Source organism: Camponotus vicinus, unplaced genomic scaffold, assembly GCF_025532165.1.
Source record: "Camponotus vicinus isolate PSW18456_S1 unplaced genomic scaffold, iyCamVici1.0 SCAF_9, whole genome shotgun sequence".
NCBI classification, from domain to species: domain Eukaryota; kingdom Metazoa; phylum Arthropoda; class Insecta; order Hymenoptera; family Formicidae; genus Camponotus; species Camponotus vicinus.
In genome coordinates, this window is record NW_028141981.1 from 16,801,223 (window position 1) to 16,817,464 (window position 16,242).

The 16,242-nt window shown below is 41.1% G+C and overlaps 1 protein-coding gene across 3 annotated transcripts in view; it reads left to right on the top strand.

The window, feature by feature from the left end:
- LOC145977091 (uncharacterized) overlaps positions 1-16,242 on the top strand; it is a 158,336-nt gene that overhangs the window by 46,718 nt on the left and 95,376 nt on the right. The window lies entirely within an intron of this gene.

The following is a 16,242-nucleotide window of genomic DNA, read 5'->3' on the forward strand; positions in this document are numbered from 1 at the left end:
AGGGCCAATCGGGGGGAAATAAAGAAAAAAGGGTAACTGTTTGAGGACACACGATCCGCCTTCCTCCGGAGTCTACGATGACCGAGTGGTCATCGTTAATGGCGTCGGTAAAAAGTGTTTGCACGCGTTTACAAAGACCAGAGACCCGCCCAAGATCGGAGTCCGACACGATGCCTTACGGAGCGGAAAGAAAATTTCACTGATAAATTGCAGCGAAGCCGCGTAAAAATATCGTTAGTCGGCGAATTTTTAATTTACAATTCCGTAGATAAAAGCACCCAAGTTCAAACTCTTTTAATACATTCAATATATACATTAATTGATGGATCTTCTTTTAATATTAATGAAGATTATATCTCTCTCCTCCGTTAAGCGCTTGGCGCTACGAAAAATAAAATATCTGTTGGGAAAAAGCTACCGTTTAATATTAAAAACTAAGTGCACCGCTTATAAATTATTTAAATGTATGCACATTTAATGTGTATGAAATTAGCGCTTCTTGCTTCCACCGTGCACCTTCCGCGCATTAACATTACGAAACACATCTTATTTACATTAGAGCGTGATGCGACTTTAATGCGCTGTCCCGTATCGGAAGATGAAACCAAACACACGAATAATGAAAGGTGTCGCTCGCATGACGAGCCGATAGAGTGGCGTTTTCTCACTAATTGTAACCGTATTTTATTCGAACTCGTCAAGAAAATATTGGCCGAAATTGCCGGTGGTAATGGAGCAATTAGCGCGAAAACTGGCAACCAAAGGGAATCGGTTTGACAACAAAATTGGACGACACTTCCGGCGCCGCGGCAGCAAAGTCGAACTCGACAAATAGAGGCATTATTCACTGTGTTCACACGTTATGCCGCATATATACGAGCGCGTGCAATACGGAAAACGTACGTATCCGGCATGGAAGGAGAACAAAAAGTGGGAATTCGTAGCCGCGGATAATCGAGTTTACCGCATGTTATAGAGCGTTAAAATTTCCGCGGGCATTCGATCGCTCTTCCACTCACCCTTTCTCTCTCTCTCTCTCTCTCTCTTCCTCTCTCTGTTTCTCTCTCTCTCTCTCTTTCTATCTCGTCGTTTCGCTCTCCTCCTTGCTCACCGCGTCGTTGATGGAGACGAGCTCAGTGTCCGCTTACAGGTCGCGTCAATGGTCGAACAATCGTCGGACTATTAGCAAACTATTACAATATCGATGGCAGCCGATGGGTCGATAGATACGCGAGCCATCAGCTGTTGCGCTGATCGGATATCTCCGATAGACTGGAGCTGCCACGGCTACACAGCCTCCGTCATCCCCAAATTGCTCCTCGTAGATCATTGGACCCAACTTGGCAATCGAGAACAGTGTGATGTAAATGCATTGTCGAGATGTCCGATTTCTTTTTCGAAACTTTATTTTTTTCGCGTTTTCAATTTTATCATCGCTGCTTCAAAAATTTTATTTTCATCAAATTAATTAATAATGTGCAATAAATTGCTTGGATTCGCTCACTGGTTTTTATATTCATTACTAGTCGCGATTACTTCTTTTCGAAATATTTGAAATATTGCGATATCCATTGTTAGTTACGCTCTTACGCTTTATTTTATTATTTGGAATATCCAATCGCAAGGATTGTTTACAAAGAAAAGAAATTCCCGGCGCGCAACATGTGGTCGTCCATAGATTATTTCGTTCTCATATCCAGTTCACAGTACCATAACAAATCGAGCGCTTTTAAATAATAGACAATATCGTTATCGCGATTGTAACAATTTATTCCGGTGGTTCGCTTAAAAACGTTATACACGGTGTTAACATTTGCTTTTCGTATTTAATGTTACACCAACACATGCCAATCGCGTAACAATCGTAGCTGCTCTTCCTCTTCTCCCCCACATCTCTGTGTCTCTTTCTTCCTCTGTTCCTCCTTTTCTCTCTCTCTCTTTCTCTGTTTGCCTAAGCATTTTCATTATACATATTGTTTAATGCCTCTTTCTAGACAATTTCATTGGGCAAAATTCCTACGTTATTCGTATATCACACAGAGTGATATCGCCGAGTTGTACAATTTTTATTGTCCCTCGAGTGGACGGATTGTAAAATGTTGGAAGAAAAGGAGGAAAACAACGCGACGTAAATGCAACGCCGACCTACAGCCAGTCCAGCCTAGGGAATAATCTATCCAGTAATTCATTCTGGTATAAAAATATATCCAATTAAAAACTCGAACTATCTGTTTCGTTTACTGCCCACATCGCAAATCATCTTGTTTTATTGAATACCTGCACTTCAAACCAATTCTCGTGGGTAAAGAAATTCATGCATTTGATATTTATTTTAAATTAAACGTAGAGAAAACATATAAATAATATCTTATACGTAAAATTAAGCTAGTGTATGCAAAGTTCATAAGCAACGTAACTTCTATCATCGATAATTTTCCACAAACAACTAATTACAATGCAGCACGGCGCGGTGCTTTGTCGGGTCAATCGTAAAATATATTCTTGTGCAGATTACGCTTTGATCACGTAGCGTTTTGATAAAATGTAGCGTGGCAGCGAGAAAAAAAGGCACATACATAAATATACGAAGCGGTACAGTACATAAATGTAACCCCGACCTAGGGGAACACCCGTGGCGGGAAAAAGAGGCGGAGAAAGGGCGCGCGTGATGCGCCATTCGAAATCGATTCCTGCAACGCCGCGTTGCAGCCTTCGATGAACGGGTCACGACCATGGAAATATGAATGAAAAACGGCGCCGCGCGCGGTTCTTCGGGAAAAGCCCCGCTTGGAAAAAAAGGAGGCAAACCACGTTGCCTGGCCATCGATCGGCCACGTGCTCGGCACCTGTTCGACTTTACCGCCTTTGCTCGATGCACCTTCTACTCTTTCATTGAGATCCCTTTCTTCCATATGAAACTCTTGGACTTTTAGATAAAACCACCAAGAATCGTTCGCGAAAATGTTACAAAAAACAGACGTATCTTTCTTATTTTATGCGATGTGCTTTACTTGAAAGTAAATAATTTGATTAATGTGTACATACATTTCTTACGAAATATACTTTTATTATAAAGACCTTCGTCATATAAGAAGGAAGAAGATGTTAAATTAGAACTAAACGTATTATTAATTGCGCCTTATACATTACAGATTACGTCTCATCGTGACTCTTATTTAACAAAAGCCGTGTTTAAAAGGAAGGATTTTGCACGGCGACGTTTTGTCACGTTCCTTCCGCAATTGTATTCCCTTCTACACGACGCGGAGAAATGTCGTCCACCTCGACGTTTAATCATACTTAAGTTCCTGTTTGGAGAACGCTCCCGCGTTTGAATGTCAGACAGCCCCGTCCAACTAATTATGAATTTCTGTAGACCGCAATCAATTTTCCCCGGGAACGAAATTGCCGGTAAATTGGCGTCGTCGGAGCTGATGTCCAACTATGCTTCCGGACTATCCGTAGTGGTGCCCAGACGCTGGGGATCACGGTGGCTCTTTGTGTTCCGGGGGTTACTATCGAGTAAGGTAGGAGGGAAAGCACCGGGCTGATACCGACCGAGGTTAGAAGAGAGACGGCGAGATAGGGTGGTTTTTGGTAGGTGGGTTCTACAAAGGCGGGAGGGTGCCCGCGGGGGTGGACCTAAGCGAGGATAAAGGAGAAGGAGAAAGCACACACCATGGTGTGCGGCCCCTCTTGGGGAGGAGGACGATCAATAAGGAGCATCGCTGGTGGGGGTCTTACCAGGACCTCAAGCTACCCCCCACGTTGTCCTGCTTAGGGTGAGGGTCCGCAAGAAAGAACCGAGAAAATATTCTGAAAGGGGTCGCCGTCGCACATGTATGCGTGCACGTTGGTGATCTCTCAGCCCGTGAACTTTGGTTCTCACCATCGCACAAACCGCACATATATGCACGTACACGTATACATTGTCCCACGGACATACACAGAACACGCGCGGTCCAGGCGGTCTCCACGTGTATCCGGAGACGACGGTGGCGAGAGATGCGGACCGCGTCGAGAGAAAACCGAGAAAAATTCCGAAGGAAGGAAGACCGGGGGAAAAAAAATTGTACGTGCAATTACCCATCCCACCGACACCGCGGGAAAGTGGGATTCCTTTGGCCAGCCAGAGACTTCCTTTCTCTCCCTCGGCGCGCGGTAGTAAGTTCTTTATGCGGAACGAACTAATCTCTTTCTTTAGACTAAAAAAAAAAACTCGCGCGACGTTACGCCTCGTCTTGGGGTAAGAAACGTCGAATAAAGAATCGTGAGATGAATGCAAATATGTTTTACATATTGCAGAAGCACACGTCCTACGCGCCACTCGCTTGTTTTCTCAGGAAACTCGTGGAGCTTTTTTGTCGGAAGTCGAGCGTCGTACACCTGTTTGAATGTACCTTCCAGTAGATAAGCAGCGCATTCTTTTTCTACTGAATGCAGTTGAAGTATTCGACATACAAATTTTTATTAAATATATAAGCTGTCTCTTTTATATAATTTATAACAAAATAATCATAATTAATACGACTTTTTATAAATTAAGGCAATTTTCTTAGAATATGAGAAACAAAATATATTTCGTAATCATAATTATTTTATCCATTATCTTTAATTCTACATTCTCTTACAATAAATTCGTAGACAATATATTATTTCAATAACATTATAATAGGCAACATGAAGAGTTTCTACATATATAACGCGAAAAAATAAACCTTTTATAAACGTTTTATGGTTAGCTTCTGAAATTGAACATGCCGATCGAAATCATGATAATCATATAAGGATGCGTCGTCTGGCAATCACCCGGATAAAAAATTACCGCAACGTCGTTACGGTCAGATCGTTTTAAATCTAATTTCCGGCGAGCATCGCGCGCGTGGTACACGATAAGGGACGTCAAGGAATCAGTGTCAATTAACGATGATGAAAGTAAAGGCTTGCCACGTTACTGGAGATCGCGTATGAATATTCATCCCGTTCGGTAAATTTAATAGATCACGGACACTCTCGATGAACTACGAAGAAAAGGGTATAAAAAGAGAAAAAAATTGCGCAGCAAGAAAGAGTTGGCATATCTGTATGCGTACGTGTGCACGTGTGTGCGTACATATACGTGTGTATATATATATATGTATATGTCCTAGCGCGAGATCGTACGCACGTAAGTGACTCTGATGTCGCAATGAAACGACAACGACGAGAAGATAAGCGCGACACACATATGTACGTATACCGCTACGTGTATGTACGCGTGCATGCGTTTATATGTGCCCGGCGGAAGCGTCTAATCCATCGGGTGGGCATTGTTGTCAGACATATTGGGGTTTGTTCTTGAGGCAACCCGAGGGAAGAGGTGGAGGAGGAGGTGGCGGACGAAGAGATGGCGGAAGGTGGTCAGGTGGATGGTTTGAAGGGGGGTGGGCCTCGGAAAGGGGGTGGGGGTGGGTGGTTAGCTTTATTGATCTGTAAGACTGCCAACCTACGGACTCTGTGCTTACCCGCGCTCTCCTCTTCGTTCTCCACATTCTCTCTACCACCGCCTTCTCTTCCTACGGTGAATCTACTCGCTCTTTCACGCCTTCCCTCTCTCTCTCGCTTTCTCTTCCTCTATCTTTCTCTCCCTTTCTCTTTATTCTCTCTCTCCCTTCCCATTTCGACTCAATCTCTCTTCCTTCCTCACGCGCATTTCTCGGCCCTTGCAAACACGCACACCAATCTACATTGTCACTCTCTCGCTCCTACCGTTCCCTTCCGTCTCACTTGCCTGCGTTCTCTCATCCCTGCGGTACGTCCCGTAAGCTCTACGTACCTACTCTAGCCACCCTTAACGCTGGCTTAGCAAGGGACAACCCCCGACCATCGCCACTGCCATCCACCGCCGCCGCCACCCTCCGCCCGACCATCCGCCCATCCTACCCATCTCCGCCACCCGCCACCTGCCCCTTTTCTCTCCTCACCGACAGTCCTCCCGGATTCACAACCAGCTAACCAACACGCAAGTCGCTTAAATCCACGCTCAACCTAGTCTCATTGTGTTTGTGTAACGCCCGAAGACCGCACGGACAATGCACGTTCGCCGTAACTTTCTCGGCGCTCATCTCGGCGAATGTCCCCCCCTTACACTTTCTTTTCCTTCTTTCTTCTGAGCGACTTCTTTCGCGGTGTTTAAACTCAAGCACGCTATACTTGATGGCTGTTCCCTTATCCAATAAATGCTGATGCAAATAATGCTGATAGAATAAGAAATTTGGTGGTTGATGTACGATCAATTTTCATCACATTCGATAACATTTCAATTAGCTTGTAAAAATCTAGCTAAAACACATTATCTTTATTGTATCATCTATTGCTATGATTTTAATGCCGTCAACAATATATATATATATATATATATATATATATATATATATATATATATGATTAATTAAATTCTTATTATATTGATAGTCAGTATAGAATTAATGCAATAAAATTTTAAAACAAACTATACATACAATGCGAGAACAGAATAGCATATTATTTCTTTTTCGTATAATTAAAAAATAGCAATATTTGTATAGCTGTTCGGGCAATATCACTGCTTTGATGTCGCTGACACACGCTCATCGGACAGTAGAATCACCTGGCGATGCGACGTCCAAAAAATAATACGGCAAGAGAATCGACGAGCGTACGTGACAACCGTTAACTTTACAACTTTACACTCACGATATATATGTACATAGATATATACATATATATATACATATATATATATTTTTTTCATTCGAGAGTTACGGTGCATAGGATGTAAGCGATTTCGAAACGTTTCTCCCGCTCTACCACATTCTCACCCTTCCCATCCCAGGGAACGTCCGTCCACCTCCTCGGTCTTTCCTACTCCCCCGCGCATTTTTCTTACGTCCCCCTTTCCTCCCGTTTCGTTCTCGGGCTTTTCCAACCTTCGTTGACCACCACCGCCTCACATATACCTCACTACACCCTCACGGTCGCGTCTACACGCACGCGTCGATGAACACACCGTTCTCCCCCTATGACGTGAGATTAAATTCTAACGGGCCAGTTCCCCAACGTACAGGCATTTTTCTTAGCTCGCCGGGGAAAGGACTACGTGCCTAAATTAATACTCACTCCCACGTAGACGTCGAGGGTGGACACCAGCAACGGAATACGAGCACACGTACACGCGCAAGTCCGGACCGCGGTAGTTGTGATAGTATACTCGTAGCGGCATACGGGCATTTCGACCCCCCGTTGAATTTCTAGCGGCCATTATTTAGCGCGCTTAGAACTTGCTGCCCGTGGGGTAATGGCGCCCTTCCGTGCACCGTATACCGTGGTATATACCGGTAGGATAGCCAACGGGACTTCCAGGATAAGGGGGGAAAAGGGAGGGATGAGAGTAGGAGAAAGAGGAGAAGTAGGGTTAGGGATTGCAGCAATCTGGGAATTCCTGTTAGTTCTTTGGGCGTAATGACTCAACCCATCCCGACGAAATTACGGCAAGAGAACGTCGGATGAGAAGCGAACGGTGATTACGCGCGGCGACGATACATAGCAGGATACGTATGGTACCGGTGTGTATGTATCGTACATGTATTTGCCGTGAACGCAGCGGAATCTTGGGAAAAGTCAAATGACAGATTTTGAAGCAATTAATTAAGGCCGCGACGGAAGAAGTTCTTCTATTATCCGGCATATGGAAAGCACGTGAGGTCGTTTCTCGCGATGAATTTCAACGGATGCCTGAAGGCAAATACGAGGAGCCGCAGTTATGTAATGCTTTCATTACTCCGTTGTACGAGGTTCCCCTGCTTAAATAATCTTCGATTTAATACTAATTATTCGGGCAATTTATAGAAACGGTTGATACAAAAAGAAAATTTCTACTTTTTTTTAATAATCTCTGAAATAAAGATAATCGAGAGAGAAAGAGAAAACATTTGTGATACTTTACATTTACAATACTTTATTCGTATTCTTCTAAAAAGTATTTGTTGAAGATATTCTTATATTATTCTCCTCTTTCGTTTCATTAAATAAAACAAAAGTCGAAAAAAATTTTCAAATACATCTAAAAAATGTCACAAAGAATATTTTAAATAATTTTACGTTATAAATATATAATTTCTTAATATATATATATGTTACTTGCAATTTACTGTAATAAAATCATATGGTTAAAATAACTTTCACTTTTATCAAAGTTCTTCCAAGAAAAGAATAAGCATCAAGGAGCATTTTCTATAGTTCAAAGACGAACCAACCGAACACAGCGTTTTCTACTCAGAGTGTACCGCTCCGGCGGACTTAGATTTAGGGGCTGCTAGTTGGAGGCAGTTCGCGGGGGGTAGCGACGAGCCCGGTGAGCCGAAGGGATAGAAGAGGGACGAGGGTATATAGGGGGTCGACGAGGAGGGAGGGTCGGGTTGGTTCACATTTACATAGCGGACCCGGCAGGACTAGATGACTAGGCGGTGGGATATTAAGAGGGAGAAAGGGGGTAGGTGGTGGCAATTCTGGCAACATGGCCGCGACCGAGCCGCGCGACGTACACCAAGGGAGCTCCTGGAAAAGGAGGAGAAGGTGGCTAAATTTCCTATGCCACCGCCACCTTCTCTCGCATCGACTACCCACCTTCGTCAGCCACCCATCGTCTCCCTCTGCCAGGATGGGTATCCCATCCCGGAGTCTGCTTAGATGCGATTTCTCGGACCTAGCTTTATTCGATTATTAAGGACCGCTATTGGATTAAACGCGATTCCATTCCACGCGCGGTTTTACGACTGATTTTCAGCACCCGCTACCACCCACTTGACTCATCTAACTTCCTCTCCCGCTCTTTTTCCAACTTCCTGTCTCCGTTCGTCCGCTCATCGCGCCGTTGATTGGTCTCGATGTCAGAGGGGTGAACTTTCGTCGACGGATACGGTGCGCCAGGTTTCAACGCGGGACGGGGCACGTGGACGAAGAGGGTTAGCCAATTAGATCCGCGACCGCGCGAAATCGGGCGTACAGCGGCGAATTGCAACGTGACAGAATTTCTCGAGATACGAACACGTTCATTCGTTCATCAAACGAGACTTTCTCACATTCTGATATATCCTTACTTAATTTTTATATACTTGTTGATATTAAATTTAATTCCTGATGTTAAAAATGCGATTATAATATAAATATAAAAATATAAAGATAAATATAGAAATCTATTTTTAAAAATTCTGTTGAAACACAACAACATTACACTAATAAAATTTAAAATTTTTTCGTTATATTTCTGAATAAAAGAATTTCATAAAAGAATCGATGACCGGATTCATTCTGCGGTAATCTCTTTTTTTCTAAGAATGTGTATTCCATTATACGTGAAACTTTATTGTATAATATACGCGCGACATTTAACTTATCATGCAAGAATAGATCATTTTTTTCGAGTGTTCACCAACGCATTGTAACATCCGCGCGCGGTATTCCTCGGTGCGAGCAAGGCGGACGTTAATCCCCGTCGCTGTAACTTTCAACGGCGGTAATTCATCCGATCAAAACCGTGAAACTTGGAGGCACGAGGCTTAGTCCTAATTTAAGGGTAGAAGTGAAAACCACCCCTGCCGGCGCTAATTTAAGGCCGGCGCTGCCCGCTCATTTATTTTAACCGCTCTCCCGCGGGATAGTCGGAGATGGAGAGAGACGGTATATGCAGGTTTGTTGGCACGAGAAAAAAAGATAGAAAGAAAGGTTCGATGGAGAGAATCGGGAGAGACGGGGGGAAGTTGAACGACGAAACGCGGTTTAGTTTAGTTGCAATTCACGCCATAGCGTCGACCAGCTTTGAATTTGCTTTTACATTTTCAAAATGCACCGTGCGAACATCGACAACCGATACTGTTTGATCGCCAGATCAACAATTTCGAGATTAGCAACGCTTTTTTTTCCAAAAACATTGTTTTGTTACAATTTGCAAAGTGGATGAAAATGGAAATTTATTTAATTGACGATATTTATATTATAAATGAGAAAAAAATTTGTAAATAAATTTGGGGCAGTTGTTATTTTTTTTATAATTACATTATATAGAGAGAAAGAACAATTGGATTTTATAGAAATATTCTTAATAATGGATAATTTATATAATAATAAATAATTTGTTAAGATTGTAGCTTTTCGTTATACAAACAAATGAGAATAACGGAATTCTCTATTGGAGCACATAATAGTAAGCAACAAAAAAAAATATGTGCTACGATATGCGACGTAACTCCGAATTTAAGCTCTTTAGGCTGCTTCGATGTTTATCGAATTCTTCGGACTTTTCTCTTTTTATTTCGCCGTTCCATCATCCCGCAACGCGTTCTTTTTTCTCACTCGTCGAGATCACTTTAAAGCCGCTCTCGCCAACGTCCCGGCAGCGTCCACTCTTCTTCCTTTTTCCTGCATCTGGCCTGCGCGCGCGAGCCTTCTCCTTTTTTATTCGAACGAATCGCTCAGAATCACCCCGACGTAACGGAATTAACTCGCGATTTACCGATTTATTAGCACGCTGGTCTTTCTTTCTTTTTAAGCGATTTATTCGTGTATGCTATTTTTATTTTCTTTACTTTAAGAGTGTATCGATTAGAAAATTTCAAGATCAGATTAAGGAAAAATGCAAGAAGTAAAATACTTTTAATTAAATTTTAATGTATATATAATAAACAAGAAATATGTTAATATTAATTCTAGCACAATTTAATTCAAAAATAAATAATTGCAGATTATGAATAAAATACAAAGAATTAATGTAATTTTAACTAAAGTATAAAAATTTATGAAAACAACATAGTTTTATTATAAATGCATGTATTTAATGGGTAAATACACACTTAATATTTGTCAGATCATAAAGTTAAAAAAAAGGATAAAAATTATGCATAATAAATCCAATCAGCGAGGAAATGATTTATGCAAGGAAACTTTATTATTTAAAGATCAGACTTTTTTATATTGATATATCAAATAGTTCGATAGAAATATTAATATAATTGATAGACGAACTTTAACAATTCTAAAATACACAAATTTTTATCACAATTCTAATCTCACGCCAATGTAAAATTGTCCGTTGACGATCGTAGATATCTGTACTCACCTCGTGAAATATAAATCAGAGAGAGAAAGATTGTAACACAAGATTGTAACGAATGCCTATCTCTTGTACATCAAAGTTTGCGCAAGCAGAAGAATTCTTTATTCACAGAATGTCAGCTAGAGATAGTGTCGACACTCTTTTTCACTCAAAAACCTCTCTGTGTTCCGTCTCTTTGACAACGCGACCGCGACGACACTGAGGGCTCAAAAGCGCCAAAGGTGATTCGCGATCCTTACGATCGCGTGAATCGCCGCCGAATTTGAATATCAAAGGCACTTCGTGGACGAGCGTAAAAACCTGAATAACGGCTGGGGGTCCGCTAGTCCAGGTGGGGTCTGCACCGGTTCATCTGGTTTCTTCCAAAAAACTGGATCGTCCATCGTCCATCCATTGGGGGTTGCCGCTGCCGTTACGACGATCCCCGCGAGACGTTAGTATCCCTCGCGGTCCAGCGTCACGTTCTCGCGAGAAAACGAGTTCTCTCCCTAGACGAGAGATATGACATCCCTTGCGTGGAGAAACGAGTCCGCGGTGGTCCATGATTTCAAAACTCGTTCAGCGATAGACGGTTATTCAATTTTATGAACGAAGAAAGAAAGCTTATTCTTTAAAGATCGCATCTTGAATAATTCGAAATATTTTTAGGAAAATTGTGAAGACGGAAGAGAATCGATCTGATTTTATAATTTCATTTGATTAATTTGCAAATATCTTAAATTCTTTATTCTATTCGTAAATATATTTATATTCATATAAAAGATTTTAAGAAAGATAAAATAATTTAATAATTTGTAAATTAATTGCGTGTCAAAAAATAATAGAAAATTATAATATATACTTTCACACAGATACACTTTCATTGTATATATATATATATAATGAGAATTTATCAATGAATTTAATTTTTACTTTAAACATATTAATAAAATCGCGCAAGTTTTGTACCATCAAAAATGATGCTATGTCATTTGCATACGAAAGAACATATTCATCTCAAACTGTATGAATCTTACGTGGAGATCTACAAGAAAAGAAACTTGTTTCGTTAAATACAATCACTCTTTTTCTAACCGGTCTTGAGAGCAGCATCATCTTCAACCGTTATCGATAAATAGAATTCAGCCGTTACGGAAATAATCGCACAAATTTTTTTGCGGTGTGAAACAATGCTTGCCGTGTGAAACAAATAAAGATTAGTCCAAATAAAGCATTTTTTGCCTCCTCCTCGATAAGCTAATGTTATATTCCCATATCGAAAATTGTGAATAAAGGTTTTTGAACGATCACGATATGGCATTTGTTATAGCATCGAAATCACGAACAAAATGCATCTTGGGTATCATAAAGCTGATCTGCGTACGTGCGTATCATTGCAAATGAAGGTGCTATACCTGGTCTTATCCGAGATAATAAAAAGGAACGACTGGCTGGCCGCGCCAGTTATTGGATAGCGAGTGGCAAGCTCGCCGCAAATGGTTAATAAAGCTTAAAGAGAGAGCGAAGATTTAACGTGAGACGCATGCACGAAGCATTAATGACATGTCTGCGTCTTCCCTGGGGATGAGTGCGGGTAGACAAAAAAATTGCAAATATATATTTTTGCCAATCAACTTAAATCTTTAGCATACCTCCTTTCAGAAGCAACGCAAGCATCTTTTTATACTATTAAATTTGTATATAGAATAATCTCTAATTAAAATGGTAGATTGTTTTCTCTCTTGTTTTCTTAATATTCTAAATGAATTTATCTTTAACAAGATCGTGGATGCTTGACAGTTTATTATAAAAGCCGGCTATTTTGTGAAATAATCTACTTTGTTATTAATTAGAACACATTCTGTATATTATATGAAAAATGCCACGTAGATTCTTCTGCCGCATGGCTTGACTCCGTTATTATGTATTACTTTTGATCCTCTTCGTCAACAGTTAGGAGATTGAGCATTTGCAACCTGTCGCAGTTCGACGATAGAAAATTGTAAACTCGTCGATATTGACATGAAGCGGAAGACGAAGATATTGCGGAAGGAATCAGTCGATTGGAAATTATTCGAACAAGTACGAGAGCCCGTGGCTGAAAAGTTTGAAAATTGAAAATTTCTGTCGGGACGTTGTAATCGGCCGTTGGCTCGAATCGGATGAGGGTAACACTGATGGGTGGCGGCCGGGGTTGGTTGAGGGATGGCAAACTGTCGAGCCAACGTGTGAGCGAGCGAATAACCACGAACGAAACTTGAGTGATTTATGTTAATTCGTGTTAAATTACTTTGTCCGGCAAATGGGGTCCGGAGACATTTTTAAAAGTCGCCTGTATTGACGTAAAAAAATCACGAGAATAATGACAGATTTCATTTAAAATGTACAAAGACCATTTTCTTTAAGACTTATAAAAAAGTATTTATTACTCTCTCTCTCTATTATTGTCAATATTAATGTCAGAAGAAAAAGAGAGTACAAAAAAATATAAATCATAGTATATCTACAGTAACGATGTTTAAAAATTTGATGCACAAAATTGTGTAAACCACTCTGTATTGCGTTTCCGAATGCAAAAGTCATCCTGTTGTATTCTATACATCTGAAATTTTTAAACGCACTTTCGTGGATTGTACTTGACGAATGACATCCCGAAAAGCGAAAGTTTTGAGTTGCTTATTATTTTATAAACTTGAATCATGTAGCGAAAGAGAGAAAAAGAAAAAGAAAAGAACGCGTGCAGAAGTCGGTTTCCATAAATTTCGCGGCAATTTAAAATTATACCACTGGAACGAAAGAGCGCGAGAGAAGGGCACAGAGATTTATTTTCAGTGTCGGAGACATTCCGGATTTCCCCTATTAATACGAAAGTTTAGTCGTCCAAGATTTTTCTCTCTTTCCAGTTATGCTAGCGACATTCGTCCTCATTATTCCGCACGCTCAGAATTTACCGGGCGAGACTGACTCTAAATTTGAGTACACGCATTCCTTGAATTACGAATCCTTATATTCACATTTTGCATTTATGGTCGCATATAATTACAAGGTAGAATGTGTCGACAATATTCATCGTAAGTGCAACTCATTCTTTGAAATTATAATACAACATTGGTGCAACTTTTAAAATTATAAACATGATTAATATTGTAAATAATGTAGTCAAAATTGTAGAAATATATGAATGAGCAATGAGTAATTTTTACAGCACGAATAAAATATTACAATTGATATAATCTATTTGCCATATTACATATACGTCTTCTCTTAAAAACTTGTTGCATTTTTTCGTCGCGCAACATTTCTTTGTCCACTGCTGTAAACAGCAATTTAATAATTTTCTATACGACGAAGAGCAAATCAAGCGGGCTCCGAATCCATTACATATAAATTTTATACATGCGCAACGAATGCCGCAGATGTATATTTCAATATTGTGCATGTTACACCAGCGGAAAGAATTAACATATTAAAAATATTTTATATTGAAAACAAACAATATATGCATATATAACATTGACATTTGTTTGCGCGACATCCTGAATCTTGTTAAAATTAGTACATGCGGGAAACGTCTCGTGCACCGAAAAAAAGTAGATTCCGCAAATATTTGCGCTTCTTCGTTTTAATTAAAATTCACACTCGCGTAATTCACTTTCGCAGCCTGCCGATGTATAATTAATCTTTCTGTTTAGTGACACACGCTCGCATAATATCGGAATATAATAAATGCATATCGCGCGGAAATTTCTTCAGGAGTACCGGCGTGGATTAAGCTTTGTATCAGCCAGCGTCCAATAGCTCGACGCTGGCTTAATTACAAAATAATTATCGCCGAGTAAGAGGCGTGCAATCGGCGAATTTTACACCCTGCTCATCTTGCGAGCCCGACGTCGAACGTATATAAATATCAAAACCGCACCCCCGCGCGACCACCCTCCCGTCCGCCGAGCTCACGGCCACAAAGGGATATTATCGTAATGCGCATTATTAAAAGAAGCGCGGAGGAGGGGGAGGAGTATACTGAAAACTATCGCGTAATGTAACGCCGATAAAACAACGTACGAGTGCACAATAAACGTCCCCATGGCGGGACTCGTGTTCACTTTGTATTTTGACGAGCGTACACGCGGTGTACCGACACGCGCACACGCGCGTGTACACGCAAGAGCGTCAACGAACGAACGAGCGAGCGAGCGAGCGAGCACGAAAGTACGAGAGCACGAGGGTATAAGCGAGTACGCGCGCTTTCGCCCTCTGTGCCATTCGTAACGTCGGCGTAACGCTGTAACGCTATGCGAAACAACGCGGCCCGGCGTATTCTGCCCGTCGTCGTGTTGTAACTGCGCGTTGTAACGGGCACCGCAATATGATGAACGATGAATAATAAACGGCGCTGCCGATGAACAACAAAACGGTGCGAAGTGTACCGCGAATAATAATTGGCAACCCTTTGGCTGTGTGTGCCCGCGTGACGACGAGCGATCGACGGTGGTACCGCCGTAAGGGTGGGATCGGGGATGACGGGCGCGCCCGGATGCTGGGCGCGGCGGGGGTGCGGCAAGAGACATTGATTGACGATTTTAGCGAGCGGGCTAGTTTTCTCCGCTGAGAATTTAGATCAGCTCGAAATCGGACGCGTCCGGTTAAACGTATCTTCTTCTCCTTCGGAATCAACGCCGCATTCCGTCTCGATCCGCAATCGAACGCTGAGCACCGACCTTGCACGTTTTCATATATATATATATATATATATATATATATATATATATATGTGTGTGTGTGTGTGTGTGTGTGTGTGTGTGTGTGTGTGTGCGCGCGCGCGCGCGCGCGCGCGCGCGTATGTATATATACACATGCATAGTTTTTTTATTTTGACAACGATTAAAAAGAAATACTTTGAAATGTATACGATAAATCCAGGTATACTGTTAGAGTAGAATAAATGTGATACAGATGTAATTTGCGTGATTAATAAAATTAAAATTAATATTTGTTAAACACATTAAAAAGAGGAGTATTATAACGTGTTTAATGTAGTCGTTTTTAAATAATTAGAAAATTATTCTTAATTACTTTAATTTTGTCGTTATAAAAATATGATGATCCGCGTTATTCCAATATCAAAACAACTCCAA